A 6,468-nucleotide genomic window follows, 5' to 3' on the forward strand; every position below is an offset into this window, starting at 1 on the left:
ATAAACTGCAAACATATATACATATTTTTGAAGTTTGGTATATTACCCCACATTCAAAAATTATTAAAATCTAAGAATAAAAGTTAGACAATTATAAAAACTATTACAATATTAACAAAAGTATTAAACGTATCAATCATTACAAATTACAAAATAAAAAAAAAAATAATAAGTAGACTAGGGATGATATTGATACCAATAGGGGTTCCAGGCATAACCATAGGTGCTATAGAATGCTTCGGCAGGGTTATACGTAGGATACGGTGGCTGCATCTCTATAGACCAGGGAGGGAAGATGGGTTTCGGTGTAGGAATATAGTTTCTACCTATATGTTGGCAATGAGCTATGATTTGGTTCTGATGAACTTACCAATCTTCAAATGCTCTCTGTCTAGCATTTTCGTACTCCTGAGAAGCTATAAACCTTTGCATTTCTTGCATCTCATTTCCCCCTCCTACATTACCTTGCTGTTGGTTTCTCTCAACTTGTAGATGTCTACCATGGTATTGTACTGCGGCGTTATTTCGCCTCTTCAAAACTTTCGCACCATGGTATACATTTAAACCTATAGTATCGCGGGGTTCTGGTTCTTCTACTAATAATCTCCCCCGACTTATATCCACACCGAGATATTCACCAATCAAAGTAATAAAAATACCACCTCCTATTATGCTATGTGGTATCATCCCCCTAACCATAGCTGATAAATAATAACCCACACAATATGGTATACTTACAGCGCTTTGTGGGTCTCGAATACACATATGGTAAAACAAATCCTGTTCATTTACCTTTTCCTTGTTCTTACCCCTTTGTGTAATCGAATTAGCTAAAAACCTATGAATTACTCTTAATTCAGCTCTATCTATATCCAAATAAGAGTAATTTCCCCCTTTGAAACGGTGATGGCTTGTCATTTGACTCCACACACCGTGTGTATCAAAATTTTCATCTATCTTTCTACCATTTAGTATCAACCCTCTACAATCGGTAGATGCTAACTCCTCAGGCGTATATATACGTAAAGCCTGAGCCATGTCTAGTAAAGACATGTGGCGCATCGAACCGCCTAACAAAAATCTAATAAAAGAACGATCGGTTAAACTAGCTACCCGATCATTCAACTCTATACTACACAACAATTCTTCACACCATACTTTATATACAGGTCTACGCATGGTGAATAAACGTACCCAGTCATTAAAAGTAGAATTACCATACCTCTGTACAAGTAATTCCCTAATTGGCCCGACCAATTCTACAGCTTCTAAAGGTCCCCATTCTATGACCCTCGGTACCTCAACAACCTTAGAATGAAGAGTATGCAAACTGATGTCAAAGCAGAGGGGTATAAAATACTATTAAATTTTAGCAGAAAATACTATTAAATACGATACAATTTTACACAAGATATTTATTTATTTATAGAATGGATATACTTAAACCTTGCTACAACACTTATAGGCAGTGTACCTAATCGTACAGTAGTGTAGTTTTTAGTAAGTCCGGTTCGTTCCACAGGGAAATCTTTAAACAAAGCTCAACGCTATATTAGTTTACTTTTATAAAAATACAAATATATATATAGGTAATATTATTATTATAAAGGGGGGGTTTTTACCGTTTAATGACCGGTTTGTCGATTTTAAAACTTTAGTCGCAGTTAAAACCTAATGTAAAATATAAAATAAATACAAGACTTTAAATTAAAGCGTAAAGTAAATAACGATAATGAAATTGCAAATAATAAAAATGCGATAAAATTAAATTGCAATAATTAAAAAGTACGATAATTAAAAGTGCGATAAAATAAAATAAAAATGCGATAATTAGAAGTGCAATTAAATATAAAATAAAGGAAATTAAATATGAAATAAAAGAATTATGCTTATTTAAACTTCCGTAATCATGATGTTTGACGTGTTGATTTTAGTTTTATGCCCATGGGTTAATTGTCCTTTGTCCTGGATTATTCAATATGTCCGTCTGGTTTTTGTCCATAACAGTCCATCAGTCATAAATATAAATTGCAAGTGTCCTTGTCAAATTATTATTATACCCGAAGATAAATATTCCAACTAATTGGGGATTCGAATTGTAACAAGGTTTTAATACTTTGTTTAATGAATACACCAGGTTATCGACTGCGTGTAAACCAAGATTTTACTAATTTGTTAACAATTACACCAATTACCCTTGAATGTAATTTCACCCCTGTTTTAATTATTCTAGTGGCTATTAATCCATTCCCGTGTCCGGTTAAATGAACGATTATTCGTACATATAAATACCCCGCCCATCGTGTCCGATCGAGTGTATATGGTAATTTATAGGGACGCCCAATTGTAAATCTTTATATTAACATTAACAAACTTTCATTTAGTTAAACAAATATAAAGCCCATTAATAACCCATAGTCTAGTTTCCACAAGTGTCGTTCTTTTGTCCAAACCCCAATTATGGTACAAAGCTCAATTACCCAATTTTAGTAATTAGGCCAACATCATGATTACTTCGTTTTAAACAAGCATAATAATAACTTAGCTACGAGACATTAATATAAAAAGGTTGAACATAACTTACAATGATTAAAAATAGCGTAGCGTTACACGGACAGAATTTCGACTTACACCCTTACAACATTCGCTAACATACCCTTATTATTAGAATTTATAATTAAAATTAAAATTAAAATATAAATATATATATATTACGTATATATTGAGAGAGAGATTGAAAAATATGATCATCATTTTGATCAGAATTCGGGTTGATTTATAGCCAGGAATGATTTTTGGGGCTCCGCGACTCGCGGCAAAAAGCCCTTCAAACTCCGCGAGTCGCGGAGAGGTATTTTCAGTTTACACCCTTGGAGTTTCCTGCTGCCGACGGTTTTAAATATATATATATAATATATATATAATTAATATAATTAATTATATATTATATTATATTTATATATATAGTTAACTTGTAATTTTTAGTCCGTTGCGTCGAGCGTTAAGAATTGACTCTGGTCCCGGTTCCGGATTTTCGAACGTCCTCGCGTACAATTTAATATCTTGTACTTTGCGTTTTGAATCTTGTACTCTTGTGAATTTAAGACGTTTCTTATCAATAATTGGAACCTTTTTGATTGTCTTTTGTTCTTTTGAGCTTTTTGGTCGTTTGCGTCTTCAAATCGTCGAATCTGTCTTTTGTCTTCACCTTCTATTATTTAAACGAATATCACTTGTAAATAGAACAATTGCAACTAAAAGCTTGTCTTTCTTGAGGAATAATGCTATGAAATATATGTTCGTTTTTAGCATTATCAAATATTCCCACACTTGAGCGTTGCTTGTCCTCAAGCAATATTGTCTTGAAATACTAGAATCACTTCTTTATTCTTCACACTTTGTACATCAGTGATTTCTATACGGCGGTATAAACAATGGTAGTAACGATATGGTTTACAGTCCCACATGACTATAAAAATTTAGATCCATTAAGGAAATTGGATCTTTATGAAAACATTTGATCTTTTGAAATCTAGTTTTTACCCTAGATAAGTTTTCCGGAATAACCCTTTACCGGTGTTTGCAAAATATTTTTGTGGGTTTGGTGGGTTTCAGAATTGAAAATTTTAGCTCAAAACTTGCGGTTTTGTGTCACCCACTTGCTAACCTTGTATTTGGAAAGCAACACGTCCAGTTTACTTGTTCCGTATATTACCTTTCGGTAAACTACCGTCCGGTTGTAAAGGAAAGCGTTGAACAAGCAACTGTTTAAGGCAATGTCCCGTGACATGCTTTTGATTATGGTCTATAACGTGTCGGACGCAATTACTATCCTTGGTAGGAGCAATAGTAAAGCTCACCCTTATAATTTGTCGGTCTGGCACAAGGTCCTGTCTTTGACCATGCTATGCAACCACCGTTCTTACGGTTGACACCCGATTTAGTTCAGGTGACCTAATGAATTCCAGGTGAATTCCTAGGATTTTACGTTCAATGGTAATGAACGCATTGAAAATAGAGTTTTCAGAAAACAAATCGGTTTATAATTTTGATCAAAATATTTTCTCGTTCAAGCTCGAGTTTAGATATCATTGAATTCCATGAGTTTGTAATTCTCAATCTTTAAGGTCAATCTCAAGGATTGAGTAATATCAGTCTTAAAAGCTGATTTTTAATCTTTAAGGAGATTATCCTTTCTGGGGATCTGATTCATTAGTCTTATCCAGCTAATTTGCATGGTGCCCCCCCATTGTACGAGATAAATCCTTCTCATGGTTAGGATAAATCTGACCACTTGGCGACCCTGTTTAATGCTGAGGTCCGTGGATTTCCTGCTGATTTTAGTGATGACTTTTCTAGATTTTTCGTCAACCTACAGCTGGTCTGAACGACAACTTCATGACCTAAATCAAGAAGCGCGTGTCTTTTTCGGAAGACTTTACTTCCTTTTAATGATGGAATTGATTCATCGTGTAGATCCATCTCTTCTTTTCTTTCATTGGGTAAAACAGTTTAGTTTAGTTCAAAGCAAAAGTATTTTCAGTTATTTGTTACAAATATATGTGGCATATGTTTAAAATAACTTGGTAAATTTTCCCACACTTGGCTTTTTATTTTTCTTTTTATCGTCCTCTATTCCATTTTAAATGAATTTTAACATTTTAGTTTGTTTCTCAATTTATGTCCTTTCCGAGGTAACAATAATTTCGGTGTTAAAACCTAGTTTTATCGTTCATAAATATGTATAAACATGATTTGAATTCATTTAATTGAAAATTTTGAAAAATTTTACTAGAATTGGGTAGTCAGTATATAAGACTAGGGCTGTTCTTTTTTATCAGAGAGCACTAGATTCTAATACAACTACTGCTTTACTAGTATTTTAATGGTAACCAAGTGTTTAATATAAAAATTTTTAAAATCCGAAAGAATTTAACCCCTTCCCACACTTAAGATCTTGCAATGCCCTCATTTGCAAGAAATCAGTAACAATTTAAATTATTGAGGGTGATTTGTGTGAAAATGATTAAATTTTTACCAAAGTTTCCAAATATATTGGCGTTTGTTTGCTGAATGATAAATGGTGCACGTCATTTGTTCATTCCGTCTTGTTGTTATTTCACATATATTTTGCATCATTGTCGTCAAAATTACTTGCTTTTGCTGAACTTAATGCCAGTCTTTGAAAATGCGTTGTTTTACCCTGTTGTGTACATAAGATAAACTGCAAACATATATACATATTTTTGAAGTTTGGTATATTACCCCACATTCAAAAATTATTAAAATCTAAGAATAAAAGTTAGATAAATATAAAAATGATTACAATATTAACAAAAAATATTAAACATATCAATAATTACAAATTACAAAATAAAAATAAAAATAAGTAAACTAAGGATGATATTGGTACCAATAGGGGTTCCACGCATAACCATAAGTGCTATAGAATGCCTCGGCAGGGTCATACGTAGGATATGGTGGCTGCATCTCTATCGACCAAGGAGGGAAGACGGGTTTCGGTGTAGGAATATAGTTTCTACCTATGTGTTGGCAATGCGCTATGATCTGGTTCTGATGAACTTGCCAATCTTCAAATGCTCTCTGTCTAGCATTTTCGTATTCCTGAGAAGCTATAAACCTTTGCATTTCTTGCATCTGGTTCCCCCCTCCTACATTACCTTGTTCCTGGTTTCTCTCTACCTGTGGATGTCTACCATTGTATCGTACTGCGGCGTTATTTCGCCGCTTCAACACTTTCGCACCATGGTACACATTTAAACCTATAGTGTCGCGGGGTTCCGGCTCTTCTACTAATAATCCCCCCCGACTTATATCCACACCGAGATATTCACCAATCAAAGTAATAAAAATACCACCTCCTATTATGCTATGTGGACGCATCCCTCGAACCATAGCTGATAAATAATAACCCACACAATATGGTATACTTACAGCGCTGTGTGGGTCTCGAATACACATATGGTAAAACAAATCTTGTTCATTTACCTTTTCTTTGTTTTTACCCTTTTGTGTAATCGAATTAGCTAAAAACCTATGTATAACTCTTAATTCGGCTCTATCTATATCCAAATAAGAGTAGTTTCCCCCTTTAAAACGGTGATGGCTTGTCATTTGACTCCACACACCGTGTGTATCAAAATTTTCATCTATTTTCCTACCGTTTAGTATCAATCCTCTACAATCGGCAGACGCTAATTCCTCAGGCGTATATATACGTAAAGCCTGAGCCATGTCCAGTAAAGACATGTGGCGCATCGAACCGCCTAACAAAAATCTAACAAAAGAACGATCGGTTAAACTGGCTACCCGATCATTCAACTCTATACTACATAACAACTCTTCACACCATACTTTATATACAGGTCTGCGTATGGTGAATAAACATATCCAGTCATTAAAAGAAGAATTACCATACCTCTGTACCAGTAATTCCCTAATTGGCCC

Source organism: Rutidosis leptorrhynchoides, chromosome 11 (genome assembly GCF_046630445.1).
Source record: "Rutidosis leptorrhynchoides isolate AG116_Rl617_1_P2 chromosome 11, CSIRO_AGI_Rlap_v1, whole genome shotgun sequence".
Lineage (NCBI taxonomy): Eukaryota > Viridiplantae > Streptophyta > Magnoliopsida > Asterales > Asteraceae > Rutidosis > Rutidosis leptorrhynchoides.